Here is a 25,869-nt window from a genome sequence, read left to right on the forward strand (position 1 = left end):
GTTACTGACAGTGGTTTTCTGAAGTGTTCCTGAGCCCATGTGGTGATATCTTTTACACACTGATGTCGCTTTTTGATGCAGTACCGCCTGAGGGATCGAAGGTCACAGGCATTCAATGTTGGTTTTCCACGTGCAGTGGTTTCTCCAAATTCTCTGAACCTTTTGATGATATTATGGACCGTAGATGGTGAAATCCCTAAATTGCTTGCAGAAGCTCGTTGAGAAATGTTGTTCTTAAAATGTTCGACAATCTGCTCACGCATTTGTTGACAAAGTGGTGACCCTCGCCCCATCCTTGTTTGTGAGTGACTGAGCATTTCATGGAAGCTGATTTTATAACCAATCATGGCACCCACTTGTTCCAAATTAGCCTGTTCACCTGTTAGATGTTCCAAATAAGTGTTTGATGAGCATTCCTCAACTTTATCAGTCTTTTTTGCCACTTGTGCCAGCTTTTATGAAACATGTTGCAGGCATCAAATTCCAAATTTGCAAAAAATAACGTTTTCCAGTTTGAACGTTAAGTATCTTGTCTTTGCAGTCTATTCAATTGAATATAGGTTTAAAAGGATTTGGAAATCATTGTATTTTGTTTTTATTTACGGTTTACACAACGTGCCAACTTAACTGGTTTTGGGTTTTGTACAACAGGGGACTTTTCAATAAATACATATTTTATTCCTACAACTGTGGCCTGTCTGTATTTTTGCTGCTGTTGTGGAAAATTGCGGGAACGCCTCCACAGTCAAAATAACCTTCAGCAATTTCGGCACTTTAGAGAATGGAATTCACCTTTTTTTTTTTGTGTGTCACCAAAAAGGCTCCATCGTCTGTGAAGATAACACAAAATGGGCCTCGATGGTGAAAAGTCGGGGGTGGTACACAGCCACGCTGAGAGGTGTCCCCACCCGCCTCTCGCCGGCTCTTGCGATAGCGTATTATCTTCCAGATTACGACGCTCCATTCTCCAAGGTTTGGGGATTACAAGAGTGATTTGTGAGGAATGCACCGAGCCACTTCCACGCTGAGTGTTGTTCCTGAGAGGAACTCCCTCATCTCTACGTTCGCATCCCCTCTTAAAGTTAACTCTTCTTGTAGAAAGCTGTTCTCTGCAGGATGACTTTGCATGACTACAAGCAGGGGAATGACCTGTCCTTACTTCAGCCATTATGCCACGCTCCATTTTTAAGTCGTTGCAGAGAAGAACTTCTAACACGTTCGGGATGATTTGTTTGTGTTGGTAAAACACGGGCTTGGCGTTGGGGGGGTCAGGAGTCTCAAGTGTTTTGTAGATAGCTTTGGGCAATCTGGGCCTGATTCAAGCACAACAAAGTTGTCATTTGGCCGGCGTTGCAACAACTGAAGTCGCTTTGAACGGCTGCCTGCTGCATGTGCGTGATTCATCCTGGTGCTTTGTAGTCTGCTGCACAATGAGCAGTGGCCTGGATTGTATTGGGTGTGCCAAGCTAGCCTCTACATAACATATGGCCTCATTCGGTAAACATATCAGCTTGATATTTTGTCACACTCTGCCCGTGAGGTGGTGTCGTTTATGGCGTGCCCTTTAGTGTTGACCACAGATGAGTCGCTAGCTGTCCAAAGTCGGGACCCGGGGTGGACCACTCATCTGTGCATCAGTTGGGGACGTCTCTGAGCTGCTGACCTGTCTGCGCTCAAGATGATCTCCTGCTGGCCCCACTATGGACTGGACTCTCACACTATTATGTTAGATCCACTATGGACTGGACTCTCACACTATTATGTTAGATCCACTATGGACTGGACTCTCACACTATTATGTTAGATCCACTATGGACTGGACTCTCACACTATTATGTTAGATCCACTATGGACTGGAATCTCACACTATTATGTTAGATCCACTATGGACTGGAATCTCACACTATTATGTTAGATCCACTATGGACTGGACTCTCACACTATTATGTTAGATCCACTATGGACTGGACTCTCACACTATTATGTTAGATCCACTATGGACTGGACTCTCACACTATTATGTTAGATCCACTATGGACTGGACTCTCACACTATTATGTTAGATCCACTATGGACTGGACTCTCACACTATTATGTTAGATCCACTATGGACTGGAATCTCACACTATTATGTTAGATCCACTATGGACTGGAATCTCACACTATTATGTTAGATCCACTATGGACTGGACTCTCACACTATTATGTTAGATCCACTATGGACTGGACTCTCACACTATTATGTTAGATCCACTATGGACTGGACTCTCACACTATTATGTTAGATCCACTATGGACTGGACTCTCACACTATTATGCTAGATCCACTATGGACTGGACTCTCACACTATTATGTTAGATCCACTATGGACTGGACTCTCACACTATTATGCTAGATCCACTATGGACTGGACTCTCACACTATTATGTTAGATCCACTATGGACTGGACTCTCACACTATTATGCTAGATCCACTATGGACTGGACTCTCACACTATTATGTTAGATCCACTATGGACTGGACTCTCACACTATTATGTTAGATCCACTATGGACTGGACTCTCACACTACTATGTTAGATCCACTATGGACTGGACTCTCACACTATTATGTTAGATCCACTATGGACTGGACTCTCACACTATTATGTTAGATCCACTATGGACTGGACTCTCACACTATTATGCTAGATCCACTATGGACTGGACTCTCACACTATTATGTTAGATCCACTATGGACTGGACTCTCACACTATTATGTTAGATCCACTATGGACTGGACTCTCACACTATTATGTTAGATCCACTATGGACTGGACTCTCACACTATTATGCTAGATCCACTATGGACTGGACTCTCACACTATTATGTTAGATCCACTATGGACTGGACTCTCACACTATTATGTTAGATCCACTATGGACTGGACTCTCACACTATTATGTTAGATCCACTATGGACTGGACTCTCACACTATTATGTTAGATCCACTATGGACTGGACTCTCACACTATTATGCTAGATCCACTATGGACTGGACTCTCACACTAATATGTTAGATCCACTATGGACTGGACTCTCACACTATTATGTTAGATCCACTATGGACTGGACTCTCACACTATTATGTTAGATCCACTATGGACTGGACTCTCACACTATTATGTTAGATCCACTATGGACTGGACTCTCACACTACTATGTTAGATCCACTATGGACTGGACTCTCACACTATTATGTTAGATCCACTATGGACTGGACTCTCACACTATTATGTTAGATCCACTATGGACTGGACTCTCACACTATTATGTTAGATCCACTATGGACTGGACTCTCACACTATTTTGTTAGATCCACTATGGACTGGACTCTCACACTATTATGTTAGATCCACTATGGACTGGACTCTCACACTATTATGTTAGATCCACTATGGACTGGACTCTCACACTATTATGTTAGATCCACTATGGACTGGACTCTCACACTATTATGCTAGATCCACTATGGACTGGCCTCTCACACTAATATGTTAGATCCACTATGGACTGGACTCTCACACTATTATGTTAGATCCACTATGGACTGGACTCTCACACTATTATGTTAGATCCACTATGGACTGGACTCTCACACTATTATGTTAGATCCACTATGGACTGGACTCTCACACTACTATGTTAGATCCACTATGGACTGGACTCTCACACTATTATGTTAGATCCACTATGGACTGGACTCTCACACTATTATGTTAGATCCACTATGGACTGGACTCTCACACTATTATGTTAGATCCACTATGGACTGGACTCTCACACTATTTTGTTAGATCCACTATGGACTGGACTCTCACACTATTATGTTAGATCCACTATGGACTGGACTCTCACACTATTATGTTAGATCCACTATGGACTGGACTCTCACACTATTATGTTAGATCCACTATGGACTGGACTCTCACACTATTATGTTAGATCCACTATGGACTGGACTCTCACACTATTATGTTAGATCCACTATGGACCGGACTCTCACACTATTATGCTAGATCCACTATGGACCGGACTCTCACACTATTATGCTAGATCCACTATGGACCGGACTCTCACACTATTATGCTAGATCCACTATGGACCGGACTCTCACACTATTATGTTAGATCCACTATGGAACGGACTCTCACACTATTATGTTAGATCCACTATGGACCGGACTCTCACACTATTATGCTAGATTCATTATGGACCGGACTCTCACACTATTATGCTAGATCCACTATGGACCGGACTCTCACACTATTATGTTAGATCCACTATGGACTGGACTCTCACACTATTATGTTAGATCCACTATGGACTGGACTCTCACACTATTATGTTAGATCCACTATGGACTGGACTCTCACACTATTATGTTAGATCCACTATGGACTGGACTCTCACACTATTATGTTAGATCCACTATGGACTGGACTCTCACAATATTATGCGAGATCCACTCGACGTCCATTGTCACATCTGCGGTCCCCTCCAAGGTTTCTCATTGTCATCCCATTGGGTTGAGTTTTTTCTTGCCCTGATGTGGGATCTGAGCCGAGGATGTCGTTGTGGCTTGTGCAGCCCTTTGAGACACTCGTGATTTAGGGCTATATAAGTAAACTTTGATTGATTGATTGATAGTGTTGCGTCAACACAGAGTCCAAAGGGGCCTTGGAATTTGATAGGAAGGCGAGTCTTGGTCCACAACCTGTACACATGCAGTGGCATACACCAGTGTTTTTCAACTACTGTGCCGTGAGATACAGTCTGGTGTGCCGTGGGAGATGATCTAATTTGGGTTAAAAATATTTTTTGCAAACCAGTAATTATAGTCTGCAAACTATGTGTTGTTGTTGAGTGTCGGTGCTGTCTAGAGCTTGGCAGAGTAACCGTGTAATACTCTTCCATATCAGTAGGTGGCAGCCGGTAGCTAATTGCTTTGTAGATATCGGAAACAGCGGGAGGCAGTGTGCAGGTAAAAAGGTGTCTAATGCTTAAACTAAAAATAAACAAAAGGTGAGTGTTCTTAAGAAAATGCATTGAAGCTTAGGGAAGGCTATGCAAAACGAAACTAAAACTGAACTGGTTGCAAAGTAAACAAAAACAGAATGCTGGACGACAGCAAAGACTTACAGCTTGTGGAGCAGACAGCGTCCACAAAGTACATCTAAACATGACATGACAATCAGCAATGTCCGCGCAAAGAAGGATAGCGACCACTTAAATAGCCTTGATTGCTAAAACAAAGCAGGTGCGGGGAATGGCGTTCAAGGAAGACATGAAACTGCTACTGGAAAATACCAACAAACAGGAAAAGCCAAAATAGGAGCGCAAGACAAGAACTAAAAGACTAGATACCGGAAGACACCAAAAAACTCCAAATAAGTCACGGCGTGATGTGACAGGTCATGACGGTACACCTACTTTGAGACGAGAGCCCATGGGTGGTTATGGTTTAAAGTCATATCCTACACTTGCGAGAACAACTTTTTATTGTCAATATCGGCTAAGGAGTTTCATTTTTTAATGTTTTCCGCTGGTGGTGTGCCTCCGCATTTTTTCAATGAAAAAAATGTGCCTTGGCTCAAAAAAGGTTGAAAAACACTGGCATACACCATGGAGAGTAGTCACAGCGGTTCACTTTTTCCACATTTTGTTATGTTACAGCCTTATTCCAAAATGGAATGGATTCATTTTTGTTCTCAAAATTGGACAGACAATACCCTACAGCAGGGGTCCCCAACCTTTTTTTGCAGCACGGACCGGTTTAATGTAGGCATTATCTTCAAGGACCAACTTTCCACTTGTGCCAGATAAATACAGCAAAAATAAGTCCATGCAGATGGAAATCAACCTTTGGCTGCAATCTGTCACATTTATATTTTATATGTTCATTAATGTGCATTGTATCATGTCACAAAGTTATAACAAATATAACAAATGGCAACGTCCTATGAAGAGTTGTATTGTACATCTCTAAACAAGTTTGTTGGTGTCTAGTGGGACAGGCGAAAGTTAAGTCGGAGAAAATGCAGTCGTGTATAAATTATTTAATATTTATCTGCGGCCCTACAGCAGGGGTCCATTGCCCTACAGCAGGGGTCGGCAACCCACAATGTTGAAAAAGCCATACTGGACCAAAAATACAAAATAAAAAATCTGTTTAAAGCCGCAAAAAATGTAAAGCCTTATTTAAGTGTCATAATGAAGGCAACACATGATGTAAGTGTCTATATTAGCTATATTAGCCTACTATCAAAATGATTATGTGTCACAGGCTGATGCAAATCTTTGTTGACAGATATGTTGAAATGTATTATTTATTCTACACATTTTTACAAATTGGAAAACATTACTAAAACGAAGGCTTTTCAGAGGGTGTGATAACTCCTGGAAATTACTGGCTTAAAAAGGCCAAAAGGTAGAGACGTGTGTGTTCAAGTTGAAGGAAATGGAAGCTGCAAATAAAATGACCTCAAATATACCTAAAATACGAGGCATAATGATGCAATACATACATACAGGTAGCATAAATAGCATGTTAGCATCGATTAGCTTGCAGTCATGCAGTGACCAAATATGTCTGATTAGCACTCCACACAAGTCAAGAACATCAACACATCTCACATTTGTGCAGTCACGCACACCATAAAATGTTTGATGGACAAAATTAGACAAAAAAGGAGTGGCATAAACACGTCTTTCTGTGACAGCATCAAGGAAAGTTGTACATGTAAACAAACTACGGTGCGTTCAAGGACATCCGAAATTAGTAGGACAAAATGGCGCGCGCCAAATACTCTCATCAGTGAAGCATGTTTAATATAATTAATGGGATTTCTAACAATTTTTTGGGTCATGTTTGTCCTCCTACAGAAACCTTATTAAAACAAAAAACAAAATAAATAATATTTTCCTCATCTTTTTCCATTTTCATATATTTTGGAAATAGCTCCAGGGAGCCCCGAGGGCGACGCTAAAGAGCCGCTTGTGGCACGAGAGCCGCACGTTGCTGACCCCTGCCCTACAGTGACAATGTGAAAAGATTTCTTTATTTTTATTTAGCAAATGTATTAAAACTAAAAAATTAAAACATCCCATGTGCGTACGTATTCAGAGTCTTTGCAAAGTATTTTTGAACACAAGCTTGGCACACCTCTCTGGGCAGTTTCCTCCTTCCAGATTGGATGGGAAGTGTTGGTTTTCACCCAGGATGTCTCTGTACCATGCTGCATTCATCTTAGTCTAGTCAGGGAGGTGACCAAGAACCCGATGGTCACTCTGTCAGAGCCACAGCACTCTTCTGTGGAGAGAAGAGAACCTTCCAGAAGGACAACCATCTCTTCAACAATCCACCAATCAGGCCTGTATGGTAGAGTGGCCTGACAGAAGCCACTTCTTGGTAAAAAGTTTGCCAAAATGCACCGGAAAGACTCTCACGCCATGAGAAACAAAATTATTTGGTCTCATGAGACAAAGATTGAACTCTTTGGCGTGAATGCCAGACGTCATGTTTGGAGGAAACCAGACACCGCTCATCACCAGGCCAATACCTTCCCTACAGTGAAGCATGGTGGTGGCAGCATCATGCTGTGGGGATGTTTTTCCAGTGGCAGAAACTGGGAGACAAGTCAGGATAGAGAGAAAGATGAATGCAGCAATGTACAGAGACATCCTTGACGAGAAGCAACGCTTCCCATCGGCGCTTGAGAGGTGCTGCAAAGAGGAATGGGTGAAACTGCCCGAAGATAGTTGGGCCAAACTTAGACTTAGACTTTTTATTGTCATTCAAATTTGAACTTTACAGTACAGATAAGCACTTAAGGATAGCTATTTTTTTCACAGTAAAAATGTAGAAGATTGCAAAACAAATTGACAAGAAAAATAATTTTACTATCGTGACTGATGGGTCAAAACTCTGAGATCTACATCATTACTTTTAATAATGCAAGAAAAAAGCTTTCTTTAAATTTTATTTTGCAAAATTATGGAAAATAAATAAATGAACCAAAACACATGTACATAAGTATTCAGTCCTTGCTCAATATTGTTTTGATGCACCTGTGTCAGCAATTACAGCCTCATGTCTTTGCAAACTTGTGAAAGGACTTGAGGCTGTAATTGCTGACAAATGTGCATCAAAACAATATCCACTTAATGTACGGAATAATTTTGGTTGTGCTTACCGACATCAAAGCTATTTTATTTGGTACATGGTGAAATTATAAATGTGACCAGTAGAAGGCGATACATGTAGACTGCAATATGATGGCAGTCATACATAAGAGATAAGTGTGGACTGCAATATGACTCAAGTAAACACCAAAATGTTATATGTTCCATTGAAAATATAGAACATTACACACGGCGCTCAAAAATCCATCAAAATGTTTTAGTACGACTTTGGCAAGCTATGAAGCCGCACCGCTTGATGGATTGTACTGTGCTTCAACATATGAGTATTATTATGGTGTGTGTACAAGGTAAGCCATATTATCTGGCGTTTTGTTTCACAATATTATGCAAAAGCAACTTTTCTTACCGTCTGGTACCTGCTGATCTGTATTTGGGATCTGCATAAGTCTTAAAAATTTGCGCGCGTCCGCCTTTGTAGCCGTAGTCGATAAGCTTCTTCTTTTCCTCTATCTTCTTGTTATGGGACATTCATCCTCCGCTGTTGCCATTTCTAATATAAAGTCGTATAAAGTTTCTACTTATTTCTGTCGGTAAACTCGCCATGAAAGCGCTAAAACATACTGGTGTCGTGAGTTTACATTATCCACCCATGGAACTTTAGTTATTAGAGAGTCCTGGTCGGACGGTTTTTCACGGGACACATTTCCGGTGTTGTTGTTTCCGGATGAGAAGATGCTGCTCCGTTATTGATTGAAGTAAATTCTGAATGTCATTAAAACAGTTAGCTCCATCTTTTGACACAGAAGACGCTGCCGAAGGTGAGTCACGTAAACAAGACCGCCCACAAAACGACGCATCCTGAAGCGATTGTCAGAAAGCGGCATGAAGATGGTCTGTAAAACATCATTTTGCAACATTTTGACCAATGTAAGATGGTAACTACAAACCCCGTTTCCATATGAGTTGGGAAATTGTGTTAGATGTAAATATAAATGGAATACAATGATATGCAAATCATTTTCAACCCATATTCAGTTAAATATGCTACAAAGACAACATATTTGATGTTCAAACTGATAAACATTTTTTTTGTGTGCAAATAATCATTAACTTTAGAATTTGATGCCAGCAACACGTGACAAAGAAGTTGGGAAAGGTGGCAATAAATACTGATGAAGTTGAGGAATGCTCATCAAACACTTATTTGGAACATGCCACAGGTGAACAGGCAAATTGGGAACAGGTGGGTGCCATGATTGGGTATAAAAGTAGATTCCATGAAATGCTCAGTCATTCACAAACAAGGATGGGGCGAGGGTCACCACTTCATCAACAAATGAGTGAGCAAAATGTTGAACAGTTTAAGAAAAACCTTTCTCAACCAGCTAATGCAAGGAATTTAGGGATTTCACCATCAAGCCAGCATCTGTGATGGTATGGGGGTGTATTAGTGCCCAAGACATGGGTAACTTACACATCTGTGAAGGCGCCATTAATGCTGAAAGGTACATACAGGTTTTGGAGCAACACATGTTGCAATCCAAGCAATGTTACCATTGACGCCCCTGCTTATTTCAGCAAGACAATGCCAAGCCACGTGTTACATCAACGTGGCTTCATAGTAAAAGAGTGCAGGTACTAGACTGGCCTGCCTGTAGTCCAGACCTGTCTCCCTTTGAAAATGTGTGGCGCATTATGAAGCCTAAAATACCACAACGGAGACCCCGGACTGTTGAACAACTTAAGCTGTACATCAAGCAAGAATGGGAAAGAATTCCACCTGAGAAGCTTAAAAAATGTGTCTCCTCAGTTCCCAAATGTTTACTGAGTGTTGTTAAAAGGAAAGGCCATGTAACACAGTGGTGAACATGCCCTTTCCCAACTACTTTGGCACGTGTTGCAGCCATGAAATTCTAAGTTTATTATTATTTGCAAATAAAAAATAAAGTTTATGACTTTGAACATCAAATATGTTGTCTTTGTAGCATATTCAACTGAATATGGGTTGAAAAGGATTTGCAAATCATTGTATTCCGTTTATATTTACATCTAACACAATTTCCCAACTCATATGGAAACGGGGTTTGTATATTGTTTATGCATCTATTGGCTCAGAAGTCCCTTATTAACTTAAACCACTTCACACATATTTACCATGGCACTTTTGAAGTATGACACATTGCACATAACATAAAACGTTGACGAAAAGGACATGTCTTAACGAGAGTATCATTCCATTGCTAGTATGTAACCATGGTGATAATGCTTTTGAGTGTTAATGTCCAAAAACATTGACTTTTATGTTTGCTTTCTGTTTACTTTGCACTCTAGTTCATATTCTTTTTGCTTTCTAAAACTAATAAAAGTGTGTTCACTCATGCCTTTTGAAGATCACACTGAATGAATAGAAACTATGTTTGAAATCATGGTGGCCTCCCTTGGGAGAACATAAAAACAAACATTTGAAAAACAACCCAACTATGGTAATGTATTTTTTATCAACAGTTGGTCAAATAAAAAGTTGTGCTCGCTACAGAGATTTATGTCTAAACAGTTCTGGGTTGTTCATAAATTAAAGTAATAAATCTTACATTAATGATAAAAAAAAAAAAGACTAGTTGTCTGGATGAGCCTTAAAATTGCATCCAGTGGAGACGCAGCAGGCCTGACAGTCCATCACATCATTGATTATTCTCTCCTCATCCCAACCGTTTGCTTACATTTTTTTCCTTCTTGCCTTTCTGGTGTGTAGACGTAGGCGGTTAATCCACTCATAACACTTTATTGTCTGGTGTAGACGCACGGTGCATCTCCCACGGGTGTATGGGGCTGAATAAAAGACAGGAAAGGGAAAAGATGACTCATTTTTAGTTTGTTTGACGACTTAACTGGAAGCTATCTTGCATAGAAGAATCATAGGAGGGGACAGATGACAATAACAGCAGTGAGTCAAAACTGATTGAGAGGCAGGAACATCGCTTGTAAGGGCTTGGATTAGCATGGTTTAAGAGGGGGCGGACAGAGAGAAGAGATGAAAAGCAATAATAACAGACAACACAAACAACAATAAACGGTAGAGATTGGTTTAGAATGGTTAAAGAGGGGACGGACGTAAAAACCTGTGAAGAAAAATAAATGACAGACAAAACAAAAACATCACCATCATTTCAAGTGCTTGTTTTAAGAGGGGACAAACAGAGAAAATACCGATCACAGTAACAAGACAGCATGTCCAGCTAGTCATTAAAGGGGAACATTATCGCAATTTCAGAAGGGTTAAAACCATTAAAAATCAGTTCCCAGTGACTTATTTTATTTTTTGAAGTTTTTTTTCAAAATTTTACCCATCACGCAATATCCCTAAAAAAAGCTTCAAAGTGCCTGATTTTAACCATCGTTATATACACCCGTCCATTTTCCTGTGACGCCACATAGTGATGCCAATACAAACAAACATGGCGGAAAGAACAGCAAGCTATAGCGACATTAGCTCGGATTCAGACTCAGATTTCAGCGGTTTATGCGATTCAACAGATTACGCATGTATTGAAACGGATGGTTGTAGTGTGGAGGCAAGTAGCGAAAACGAAATTGAAGAAGAAACTGAAGCTATTGAGCCATATCGGTTTGAACCGTATGCAAGCGAAACCGCCGAAAACGACACGACAGCCAGCGACACGGGAGAAAGCGAGGACGAATTCGGCGATCGCCTTCTAACCAACGATTGGTATGTGTTTGTTTGGCATTAAAGGAAACTAACAACTATGAACTAGGTTTACAGCATATGAAATACATTTGGCAACAACATGCACTTTGAGAGTGCAGACAGCCCAATTTTCATCAATTAATATATTCTGTAGACATACCCTCATCCGCGCTCTTTTCCTGAAAGCTGATCCGTCCAGTTTTGGAGTTGATGTCAGCAGGCCAGGGAAGCTAGGGTCAATATTCTTCTCTTGATCATCTTCGGTGGCATAAGGGACAGTGTGAGCCAAGACATTCAGGGGGTTTAGCTCACTCGTCTGCGGGAACAAACTGCCGCCATTGCTTGCCGTGCTACCGAGGTCCTTTGTCCCTGAATTGCTCACACACTCCGGCAGATTCAATGGGGGTCTGGTGGCAGATTTCTTTGACTTTATCGTTGAAAATGCATCTGCTTTGAGTGTCGCAGGATATCCACACATTCTTGCCATCTCTGTCGTAGCATAGCTTTCGTCGGTAAAGTGTGCGGAACAAACGTCCAATTTCTTGCCACTTTCGCATCTTTGGGCCACTGGTGCAACTTGAATCCGTCCCTGTTCGTGTTGTTACACCCTCCGACAACACACCGACGAGGCATGATGTCTCCAAGGTACGGAAAACAGTCGAAAAAATGGAAAAAAACAGAGCTGATTTGACTCGGTGTTTGTAATGTGTTTGAGAAAATGGCGGATTGCTTCCCGATGTGACGTCACAACGTGACGTCATGGCTCCGAGAGCGAATAATAGAAAGGCGTTAAATTAGCCAAAAATTCACCCATTTAGAGTACGAAAATCGGTTAAAAAAATATATGGTCTTTTTTCTGCAACATCAAGGTATATATTGACGCTTACATAGGTCTGGTGATAATGTTCCCCTTTAAGAAAGAACAAAAACAACCATTACACTAAACAACCACATATCCTGCTAGTGTTTGCCTGATTTGCTTTAAAGGGGGACACACAGATAAACTTTAGAACAAAAATCAATTAGAGACAACAAAAACAATGTCACCTACACGCAAGTGCTTGTTTTAAGAGGGGAGGGCCAGAGGGGAAAGTAGAGAACCCAAAATTAAAAGACAGCAGCAGAAACAGGCCCTGTCGCATTCTTCATCTAAGAGAGGAAGAAAAAAAAAAAAGTAAAATAACAATCACATCTCCTGCTTTGGCTTGGTTCAAGAAGGGACAGAGAAACCCATCCATCCATCCATCCATTTTCTACCGCTTATTCCCTTCGGGGTCGCGGGGGGCGCTGGAGCCTATCTCAGCTACAATCGGGCGGAAGGCGGGGTACACCCTGGACAAGTCGCCACCTCATCGCAGGGCCAACACAGATAGACAGACAACATTCACACTCACATTCACACACGAGGGCCAATTTAGTGTTGACAATCAACTTATCCCCAGGTGCATGTTTTTGGAGGTGGGAGGAAGCCGGAGTACCCGGAGGGAACCCACGCAGTCACGGGGAGAACATTCAAACTCCACACAGAAAGATCCCGAGCCTGGGATTGAACCCCAGACTACTCAGCACCTTCGTATTGTGAGGCAGACGCACTAACCCCTCTTCCACCGTGCTGCCCGGGACAGAGAAACCAGATAACAAAAAGCAATAACAAGAGACAAGAAAAACAATAACATCACAGGTAAGTGCGTGTTTTAAGAGGGGACAGAGACAGAGAACCTAAACAACATAACTGTCTCCTGCTAGTGCTTGGTTTAACTTGGCTTAATAAGGGACTGTGGAGAGGCGGGGCCGGCGGTCCGACACCGGGGCCCGCTCCAAGATGGCGGCGAGGGGGCGTGGCCTGTGGACCCGCGTCCAAATGGACTACAGGTGCGTGGGTCGGGCAGCTGGGCACAATCAGATAATCTGTCCATGTATAAAAGGGTGACAGCCGAGAGAGACAAGAGGAGACGGAGAAAAGATGGTGCTGAAAAGCAGATGGCGGACGGAAGAAAACCATCCTCTGCTACCACGCAAACGACGGCGACGTGCTGCTGAAAAGTAGACGGCGAACGACGGCGACGTGCTGCTGGAAAGCAGACGGCGGACGGGAGGAAACCATCCTCTGCTACCACGCGAACGACGGCGACGTGCTGCTGAAAATAAGTAGACGGCGAGCGACGGCAATGTGCTGCTGAAAAGCAGACGGCGGACGGAAGGAAACCATTCGTGTGCTCACGTAAGAAAAGGCAGCGGCTGAAAAGCACACCAAAGACTCTGTTCCCGAAAAAAATAAAGAAGTCTAAACCATCTCACGACAATGTCTTCCCTGGAATGGTCCCGAGAACCCGCACGGCAGTAAGGACTGCCACAGGGACAAACATACACATTTGAGAGCAAAAAGTAACAATGAGTGACAACATAAAAATCACTAGTGCTTAATTTAAGAGGGGGCAGACAAAGAGGAACCAGAGAGAACATTAAGACAGCAATGCCATATGCTAGTGTTTGGTTAAATATAGTTTAATAGGGGACATACAGTACTTAAACTACAGAACAATAAATGAGGGACAACAGAAACATGTACACGGAAAATCTAGAGAACACAATATTAACATGTCCTGCTCGTGCTTGATTTAAGATGGGGCAGACAGAAAACACCATAAAACATTAACCATGTCTCCAGACATACATACACAAATGTCAAGACAAAGCAAAAGCAAGAGACAACAAAAACAACATCAGCAACAAGTGTTTGATTTTGGAGGGGACAGACAAAGAGGAACTAGAGAACACATCAAGACAACAACATCTGCTAGTGTTTGCTTTAAGTTGGTTTAATAGGGGACATAAATACATATATAAACTACACGACAAAAAGACAACAAGAGACAACAAAAACAATAACAATAACATCACAGCTTGTTTTAAGAGAGGACAGACGAAGAGGAACTAGATAAAAAGTAGGAAAACCACATCTCCTGCTAATGTTTTGGTTTAACAGGGGACAGAGATATATAAACCTGAGAAAATTAGCAATGACAAGAGACAACAAAAACAACATCCCCCACAAGTGCTTCCTTTAAGATGGGATGGACAGAGAAACGGGAGAACACAATGTTAAGAAACAAAAGCAACATGCCCTGCTTGTACTTAATTTAAGAGGGGGCAGACAGAAAACAACATAAAACTGTAACTGTTTATCTCCAGACATACATACACAAATGAAAGAATATAAAACAATAGCAAGAGACAACAAAAACATCACCAACAAGTGCTTGATTTAGGACAGACAAAGAGGAACTAGAGAAGACATCAAGACAACAACAACATCTGCTATTTTTTGGTTTAACTTGGTCTAATAGGGGACATACATATAAAGTACAAAACAAAAAGCAACAACAAGAGACAATAAAAACAAACTTGTTATAAGAGGGGACAGACAAAGAGGAACTTTATAACACATTAAGAAAACTACACCTCCTGCTGGTATTTGGTTTGACTTGGTTTAAAAGGGGACAGATATATATAAACTTGAGAAAAAACAGCAATGACAAGAGACCACATACAGAACACCCCCCCAAGTGCTCCCTTTAAGAGGGGATGGACAAAGAAACAAGAGAACACAATATTAAGAAACAACAGCAACATGTCCTGCTTGTACTTAATTTGAGAGGGGGCAGACAAAAAACAAACCACATCAAACTGGTACTTGGTTTAACTTCATTTAAAAGGGGACAGACATAACCTTGAGAACAAAAATATCTCTAACAACGTGGGTTCTTGGTTTATTAGGGGACACGACATACAAAAACTTGACAATTTACCGTATTTTGGTCATTTTAATCATTGCCGGAACCAATTGTCGCATTTATTTCCGTCCGACTTCTGGCAACCCCCCCATTCCGGATACAAACAAGGCGTGTGTGTTCTAATCATGGTAGATTCGGGAAACAAACAACAAAGACGACTATTTTTGGACAAATGAGGATTCACAATTTTATGTTTTTGAATCTGAATTTATGGAGGCTGAACAACAGCTTCTAGAAGCGAGCACAAAGTAAGAGTTAGACGTTGGAGCAGACGGAAGCCGAGAGAGTGAGGTGAATGTGACTAGAAGCTGCAAAATGTGGAACTTGAAGCCAAGCTACTTCGACATAAATGGATTGCTTACCCATAATTAACTGGAAAAAAAACGTCCCCGGCCAGCTGGACCAAACAGAGTGAGTCACACTTTATATTGATCATGATACGTACAGTATGTACAACTACAGACATCGTACGCTGTCTGGCTTGCTGTGTACAACAAAACATGACATGTGGGCTAGTACTTTACAAATACTGTAATATGACCGTTCATGTGTTTCAGTCAGTACGAATTGGTCTTCTATCGTATTGTGTTGGGTATTACAAACTCAAGTGCGTTTTGTGTTGTCGTAGAAGCTGGCTTATCTCTTGCCGTGGTTAGCTTTTACAGCTAATACCGAAGCACGCCAATGTGTTACTGCACTAGAAAAATAGTTCCTCAGTGTTAATTTGAGAGGGGGCAACAACGTTGCTACGGTTTGGTTATCACCCGCCTCTACATAGTAGTTGTAAATAGTGCTCAGGTGAAAATATACACTCAAAATTCCTATAATACTACAACTCTGTCCATGTAGTCCAAAACGGTGTTTGACTTACAGACTTCAGGACAGACTCCTAATGCAGATTTTACAAAAGGCAATGCTTACTTTGATTTCTGTTTTAGGCCTGGTGAGTGTCTAGAAGAGTGTAAGAAACGTCCAATCCTCAACGTGTCACCCCGTTCGTGCCCCCAGTCTTCCTCTCAGGGAATAAAACACATTTGTCGATCCCAAGTTATTTTGGATGACATATGTTGAGTAAGAAGGACCCCAGAGACAGAATGGTACAATACCAAGTTTTTACTAAAGCTTTAGGAGACCAGCCCTTACAATGTGACAGTAGCATCAGCAAGAAGAGGTCTGAATCCAAACAAAAAGAGTCAGTTTATGTAGCAGGAAAACAGCTCCTCAGAAAGGAGCAAAGCTAAGGCCTTGAAAACAGATAAGAACTTGCCAAAAACAGCTCTGTGAGTCGACCAATAGGAACCCTTAAAACAAAACAAAGAGTTTACTAGTGCAGTGTTTTTCAACCACTACAGTCTGGTGTGCTGTGGGAGATTATCTAATTTCACCTATTTGGGTTAAAAATATTTTTTGCAAACCAGTAATTATAGTCTGCAAATTATGTGTTGTTGTTGACTGTCGGTGCTGTCTAGAGCTCTGCAGAGTAACCGTGTAATACTCTTCCATATCAGTAGGTGGCAGCCGGTAGCTAATTGCTTTGTGGATGTCGGAAACAGCGGGAGGCAGTGTGCAGGTAAAAAGGTGTCTAATGCCTAAACCAAAAATAAACAAAAGGTGAGTGCCCCTAAGAAAAGGCATTGAAGTTTAGGGAAGGCTATGCAGAACGAAACTAAAACTGAACTGGCTGCAAAAGAAACAAAAACAGAATGCTGGACGACAGCAAAGACTTACTGTGGAGCAAAGACGGCGTCCACAATGTACATCCGAACATGACATGACAATCAACAATGTCCCCACAAAGAAGGATAAAAACAACTGAAATATTCTTGATTGCTAAAACAAAGTATCCATCCATCCATCCATTTTCTACCGCTTATTCCCTTCGGGGTCGCGGGGGGCGCTGGAGCCTATCTCAGCTACAATCGGGCGGAAGGCGGGGTACACCCTGGACAAGTCACCACCTCATTGCAGGTCCAACACAGATGGACAGACAACATTCACACTCACATTCACACACTAGGGCCAATTTAGTGTTGCCAATCAGCCTATCCCCAGGTGCATGTTTTTGGAGGTGGGAGGAAGCCGGAGTACCCGGAGGGAACACACGCAGTCACGGGGAGAACATGCAAACTCCACACAGAAAGATCCCGAGCCCGGGATTGAACCCAAGACTACTCAGGACCTTCGTATTGTGAGGCAGACGCACAAACCCCTCTGCCACCGTGCTGCCCGATTGCTAAAACAAAGTAGATGTGGGAAATAGCGCTCAAAGGAAAACATGAAACTGCTACAGGAAAATACCAAAAAAAGACAAAATGCCACCAAAATAGGAGCCCAAGACAAGAACTAAAACACTACACAGGAAAACAGCAAAAAACTCAAAATAAGTCAGGGCGTGATGTGACAGGTGGTGACAGTACACCTACTTTGAGACAAGAGCTATAGTGATGCATGTTTGGTTATGGTTTAAAGTCATATCCAACAATTGGGACATTGACTCTTTACTGTCAACTGAGTGTTGTTTTTTAATGATGTCTGCTGGTGGTGTGTCTCCGGATTTTTTCAACGCAAAAAATGTGCCGTGGTTCAAAAAAAGTTGAAAAACACTTTACTAGTGGACATAAGATAAAAGCACAGAGATCACGAGAAGACACACTACATAGGAAAATACTAGCTGATTTAAACATGAAAAGAAAAAAAAGAACACTTAAAAATATTTCATTCTCACAAATATTATATAGGTTACAGAACGAAAATTAAGTATTATTCATGTTTTTTTTAATGCATTTTAAAGTGATTTAGAGGTAGAATTGATTCAAATGAACACTTTTCATCAGAAGGTTATAACTTTATTTTTGTAATATTTACACTGTTTCTTAATATTACAACTTTAATAAAATAAATGGAATATGTATTCTTCAGAACTTAAAACCATTTACTCTAAACATTACAAGTTTATTCGGTCCCCTCCCTTCATAATATTATGACTATACCATATATTTATTACATAATATGATTGCTTTCTCATATAACATTTTTTTCTTTTAATAATATTACAAATGTATTATTAATTTAAATTTTCTTTCCCTAATAATATCACAACTATTTCTCATAAAATGTGTCTTTTTTTCCTATTAATGTTACAACTTTATTTATTGAATGATTTGTTTATCAATAGCATTGTAACTTTATTAATATTAAATCACTATTTTGCTTATATTACAACTTTATTCTCAGAAATTACTCACGTTCTCCTTATATATAGTCCAACTTTATTCTTATAAAGTCATTTTGTTTTTCATGGTATATTTTACAACTTTATCCTTACTCTTTTTTCCCTCTAATAATATTACAACTTTCTTCTGATGAAAGTATTCTTTTTTTATTTCCTATTGCAGCTTTATTTCCTAAATAATTGATATCTATTTTCTAATATTACAACTTTATTCTTAATTAGTGTTTCCCCCCCCAACAATATTACATTTATATTTTATAATTGTTTAATAATAAAACTTTATTATTTTTAAATTACAACCATATTCTTGTAAAACAATTTTATTTGACATAATACAATTACAAGTTTTAGAGGTAGAATTGATTGCGCCCATTAGCTGCATTGCTAGCAAACCAAGAACGGGCAGATTATTACATGCCAGAATGCAAAAAAAACAAACAAAAAAAAGTTGTCTTCTTGTCTCTCATAATGATTGTAAACAATAGACAAAATTCTCCAAAAAAGTGCAGTTCCCTTGTAAGAGGGGATGGATAGAGAAAAAGTAGAGAACACAATAATAAAACACAGCAAGTGCAACACGTCCTGCTTGGGCTTGATTTAAGAAGGGGCTGACATAACACAACATAAAATGTTAACTATGTGTCCTGCTAGTGCTTGGTTTAAGAGGGGACATAAATCATGAAATATGCATGCAGTTTTATTTTTACATAAACTAAATGTGTTTCCATATTACCTTACCTTTGGAGCTAAAAATGTTCCCGGGCACAATCAGCTGAAGGCTGGAAGTAAGACCCCAAAGCAGAGGAGAAGACTGACAACAAATTGCACACAGGTGTGTGCAGGTGGCTCCGCCCACAACCACTACAAGAGAGAGCAGCACAGGCAACACCCAATGGATGAAACCATAGACATGTTATAAGTAGACGCAGCATTGGCTGCTGTGACGCGAGAAATTGGGCCGCCATATTGAAGTGGTGATGGTGGTCAGCGTTTTCCTGCTCAAAATGAGCGAACTGTTGAAAATAGGAATCGGGGGATTACTTTTCACAAGTAAGATTTTACATTAACGTACTATCGGTTGTATTTTGTGAAAATAATATTACCACAGAGTTGAGAAGGAGCAAAGATCTTCATTAGTACTGAAATCTTAGCCGCTAGCAAACAAGAGTATGACCATATTAGAATTGCTTGTCAATGAAATTAATTACATTTAAAAATGTCATACTGGAATAACATAAAGTTGAAATAAATGATGAAGATAAAGATTGTAAAACAGAATTTGGTTTTATTCTGAATCCACTGGAACAGATTGGTGGTTTTAGCCATACTTGCCAACCCTCCCGAATTTTCCGGGAGACTCCCGAAATTCAGCGCCTCTCCCGAAAACCTCCCGGGACAAATATTCTCCCGAAAATCTCCCGATTTTCAGCCGGAGCTGGAGGCCACGCCCCCTTCAGCTCCATGCGGACCTGAGTTAAGACAGCCTTTTTTCACGACGGGAGGACAACAGGGTGACAAGAACTAAATCATCCAGACAAGAGATAAATTGTATTATTATGTTTATCTTACCTAAAAATAAATATATTTATTAATTAAAAAAAAAAAAAAACTAAATAAATTTTTACTATATTTTGCTAAAAACATCAAAATGTATTGTATTTTTATTTGTATTTTTTCTGACTCCTTATTACATCCAGGCATTAGAATTATACATTAAAATAAACATATTTGAAATAATTATTTTTAAATTATCATAATAATTCATTTAAAATGACCATATTTAATTATTAAAATAATTGCTTGTTTATCAACAACTTTAGCATTTTATTCGTTACATTTTGAAGCTCTCAGAAGCCAAGTTATGTTATATTCCTTAAGATTTATTTATGCAAGTTTGAAGTATCAATTATCCAAACACAGTTTTGTTTGTATATTTTCAGGATGTATATATATATATATATATACATATATATGTATGTATGAAATACTTGACTTGGTGAATTCTAGCTGTCAATATACTCCTCCCCTCTTAACCACGCCCCCAACCACGCCCTGCCCCACCCCCGACCACGCCCCCACCCCCGCCTCCCGAAATCGGAGGTCTCAAGGTTGGCAAGTATGGTTTTAGCTGATATAAATACTTTCAGGTGTTTATATATGTGAAGTGTGAAGTGAATTATATTTATATAGCACTTTTTCTCTAGTGACTCAAAGCGCTTTACATAGTGAAACCCAATATCTAAGTTCCACTTAAACCAGTGTTGGTGGCACTGGGAGCAGCTATACCGCCACATATGTTTATGTTTAAGTATTTGGCAGACGCTTTAATCCAAAGTGACATACACAGAAAATACATATAAAACAATCACTGTAAACATGATCATTTAAGGGAAGAATGTAATACAAAATATCAATACAAAGTGTGAAGACAGAATAAACTCTCTGCTGCTGCAGCAACAGAGATAGTCTATAGGTTCCTAAGATATGTTTATGTAGGATATAGGCATGTACATATAACCTAATCATATTGTTTCTTGAACTTAAAAATAGCTGACCGTTTTTTTCCCCCATCTCTGGGATTATATTCCCAGTTTTGATCTCGGACGTCTGGTCACTTAAAGCATATAAGAATATTCTATTACTGTTAAGCAAACTATGAATGATAAAACACGCCAAAACATGTGTCCTTTATCATAGCTATACACGTATGACAAAAAAACGCGTGAAAATCAGTGGTATTCAGTGAGGTCGGATGAATTAAATGCGCTGATAGTTCATTGCTCCTGCCAAATGAATTGCACTGAGTGGAGCGGATCACCACTCCAAGATGGCGGCCCCGCGTCTCGTCAGCGCCTGTAGACAGCAGAGCTCGATGCTGCGTGGACTTATAAGATGTCTATGGATGAAACACCAAAACACTAGTTGGAATTGGAAAGCAAGATTTTCAAAATAAGAGCGCACCAACTTGATATTTGGCGAGGACAGACAGTGACATTATCATCATCATCATCATCATCATCATCATCATCATCACGCCGACACGTTCCCTTGTGAACTTTTGCACGTGTGTCTGCAAGATAACGCCGATGTTATAAGAATCACACCTCTGATGTGCGGAGAACATTTAGCAGTGTCAGCCTGTGCTCTCATGCTGTGCCACACAAATCCGCTTTTTATTCCCGCTCCTCTAAATAGACTAGATTGTGGTCTGTGAGGAGAAGCACTGCTGGAGATGAAACTCCCTGATGCGACGGTTGTCTTTGTGTTAGAAACACTTCTTTACGCTCTGCGCTCCTGTCTTTTATCCCACGCCAGATAAAGCGCTTTGTGTGAAGCAGCACACCAAGTAGATATGGTGGCTGGATCCAAAACTTTCACGCTGGATCCATGACTCAAAGTCGACCTTTAGGAAGATGACAGGGGAGGGAAAAAAATCCCATAAATGAGTTTTGCAGCCGAGTGTGAAGCGACTGGGATGGGAATCAGCACCTCCAAGTCCGAGGTTCTCGCCCGGAAAAGGGTGGAGTGCCATCTCCGAGTTGGGGAGGAGATCTTGCCCCAAGTGGAGGAGTTCAAGTACCTCAGAGTCTTGTTCATGAGTGAGGGAAGAGAGGATCGTGATATCGACAGGCGGATCGGTGCGGCGTCTTCAGTAATGCGGACGCTGTATCGATCCATTGTGGTGAATAAGGAGCTGAGCCGGAAGGCAAAGCTCTCAATTTATCGGTCGATCTACGTTCCCATCCTCACCTATGGTCATGAGCTTTGGGTTATGACCGAAAGGACAAGATCACGGGTACAAGCGGCCGAAATGAGTTTCCTCCGCCGGTTGGCGGGGCTCTCCCTTAGAGATAGGGTGAGAAGCTCTGTCATCCGGGGGGAGCTCAAAGTAAAGCCGCTGCACCTCCACATCGAGAGGAGCCAGATGAGGTGGTTCGGGCATCTGGTCAGGATGCCACCCGAACACCTCCCTCGGGAGGTGTTTAGGGAACGTCCAACCGGTTGGAGGCCACGGGGAAGACCCAGAACTCGTTGGGAAGACTATGTCTCCCGGCTGGCCTCGGGATCCCCCCGGGAGGAGCTGGACGAAATGACTGGGGAGATGGAAGTCTGGGCTTCCCTGCTTAGGCTGCTGCCCCCGCGACCCGACCTCGGATAAGCGGAAGAAGATGGATGGATGGATGGAGTTTTTGTCCGCAGCAGCAGCACATAAACAGTGCACTGTAATCCTATCGGACTTTGGATGTAAAAGGTCAGGTGTCCCAATACTTTTGTCCATGTGGTGTTAGCGGCATGACAAGAAGTTGTTAGAAAAAAATTAAGTAAAAAATATATATCACAGTAATGACAAAAAGTTGGAATATTACAAGAAAAGGTTTCTAATATTGTGGTAACGTATAAAATATTAATTATTTATTTTCTTCTAATGTTACACATTTTTCTTGAAATATTATTGTTCCTCTATTATTATCATTGTTATTGTTATTATTATTATTATTGATACTTTATTTTGTAAAATCTGGATGCACTCTCATAATATTACACGTTTCTTCATGTTTTTCTATTTATTAAATTACAACTTAACCTTTTTTTTTTCCATAAAATTACAACTTTATTCTAGTCATGCTTTTACTTTGTTCTTACCTTATTATTGATATCATTAAATACACCAATTGGGTATTTTGGACATAATATTATGACATTGTATTATAATTGTAAACCTTTTCTTGGAATATACGTATATATATATATATATATATATATATATATATATATATATATATATATATATATATATATATATATATATTGTCTTAAAATTACACATTTTGAAAAATGTACAATTTATATTTTTACACTAAACCTTGCTCCTATATAAGTGTAATTTGTTTCTCATGATACCACAACTTTATAATTTTTTTTCTAAAAACATTTTTAATCTTGGTAAAATGGTGGGTATTTTTGGACAAAATATTTTAACATTATTGTCATGAATAAACTTTAGAATAAGAATACTTATTTTTGTAATATGTACACTGTTTCTTAATATTACAACTAATAAAATGCATGGAATATGTATTCTTCGGAACTTAAAACTATTTACTCTAAACATTACAAGTTTATTCGGTCCCCTCTTCCTATAATATTATGACTTTACTACAATATATTTACTACATAATATGACTGTTTTCTCATTTAACATGTTTTTCCTTTTAATATTTCAAATGTATTATAATTAAATTACTATTACAACTATTTCTCATAAAATTAGTCTTTTTTTTCCCCCTATTAATGTTAATACATTTATTTAATGATTTTTTTTGTTTCCCAATAGCATTATAACTTTATTAATATAAAATCATTATTTTCCTTATATTAAAACTTTATTCTCAGAAATTACTCACTTTCTCCTTATACTGTATGTAGTCCAACTTTATTTTTATAAAATAATTGTGTTTTTCATGGTATATTTTACAACTTTATTCTTATAAAATTACTCCCCCCCCCCCCCCCCCCTAATAATATTATAACTTTCTTCTGATGAAAGTACTCTTTTTTAATTTCATATTACAGCTTTATTTTTAATATAATTTAAATTTATTTCCTTATATTACAACTTAATTCTTAGTTAGTGTTTTCCCCCCAACCGTATTACATTTATATTGTATAATTGTTTGATAATAAAACATTATTATTTTTAAATTACAACCATACTCTTGTAAAACTGTTTTATTTAAAATTACGAGTTTTTGAGAAAATTCAAAATGTTTTGCTTAAGTTGAAAACAATTCAAGTTTAAATGTGATGAGAATAATATACAATTACAGCAACTTAATATTTGATAAATTAATCAATTTAAATTAATAAAAAAATAATAGTTCAAATTAATAATTTGTTTTCCTTATAGTGTTGATTTTCTTAACATGACAGTCAGCACATATAAACTATCCATTTTTGCTTCTTTCATAACTGATGACAAATATCTCCAGGTGGAATTGTGCGCAACTTAAAGGAAGGCCATCGCTCACAAACGCACGGCTGAGCAACAATCTCTGAAATATGAAAAGTAATGCAGCGTAAATGATGCTCCCCTTAAGACGTGTTAGGTGTGAAGGATTGCCTGGGATGCAGAATGCTGCAAAGTACAAACTCGCTTCAGAATGAGGACCTTTTCAAAGTGAAGCCAAAGCACAGAGATTAAGTGCATACAGACTAGAATATATGTAGCATATATTTATTTAGTATAAAGTGCAGGCTGTCATGCTTGCACAATCCTTCCACTGACCTTTACTGTACTGCTGCCATGAATATCAATAGTTTGACACAGTTTAGTGCTGCTTGGTGTTTTCATACTAAATCATGTCATATCTGTTTTGTTGTTTGCTGTCTTGCCTTGAATATGTGGCAGGCCAGACAAAATGTCAACAGCCTCTCTAAACACACATTTATTAAGTGCTCATAAATGAGTCTCATTTCATTAAACCGAGGAATGCGCTTCTTCTCAGTTTGCAATTTTTCTAAATACATTTTATAGCTGCTGTGTTTCTACACCACAACATGTTTAAACTGTGAATAGTGTATTTATTACACACCAGCTGTTTAATGCCAACATGCATCTAGGTTGTAGTTTTCATTAACAAATCTCTTTACCTACAAAAGTAATGAATTCAATGCATCCTTAGTCATGACATTCCGAAAAGAGCTACTGCAATTGTCAGAATAATTGTATCTAAACTTTGTGTTGAAATGAGTTCCCGGCGAGAAGACAAAAGCTGTCTTTGATCCTACCAAAACAAAAGGCTTGTAAAACTCCACTGTGTAGAATGGGAAGCAACATGAAGGTGTTCTGTTTCTTTGATGTATTCTAATGAACAGAAAGATATTGTCTTGACCTGAGATCTACAAAGCGAAGAGGAAGCAGGACCTGACTCAACTCCAGGGACCTTTTC

At 39.6% G+C, this 25,869-nt stretch overlaps 1 protein-coding gene across 1 annotated transcript in view; it reads right to left on the minus strand.

Moving 5' to 3' along the window:
- ilvbl (ilvB (bacterial acetolactate synthase)-like) overlaps window positions 1-19,741 on the minus strand; it is a 65,325-nt gene extending 45,584 nt beyond the window's left edge. The window contains exons 1-2 of the mRNA XM_061972723.2: window positions 19,658-19,741; window positions 10,908-11,016 (exon numbers count right to left, since the gene is read on the minus strand). The gene's annotated coding sequence lies outside the window, so the exon portion shown is untranslated. The remainder of the gene's footprint in view (window positions 1-10,907; window positions 11,017-19,657) is intronic.
- Window positions 19,742-25,869: the final 6,128 nt, after the last annotated feature.

This window comes from Nerophis lumbriciformis, linkage group LG17, assembly GCF_033978685.3.
Source record: "Nerophis lumbriciformis linkage group LG17, RoL_Nlum_v2.1, whole genome shotgun sequence".
In the NCBI taxonomy this organism is placed as follows: Eukaryota; Metazoa; Chordata; class Actinopteri; order Syngnathiformes; family Syngnathidae; genus Nerophis; species Nerophis lumbriciformis.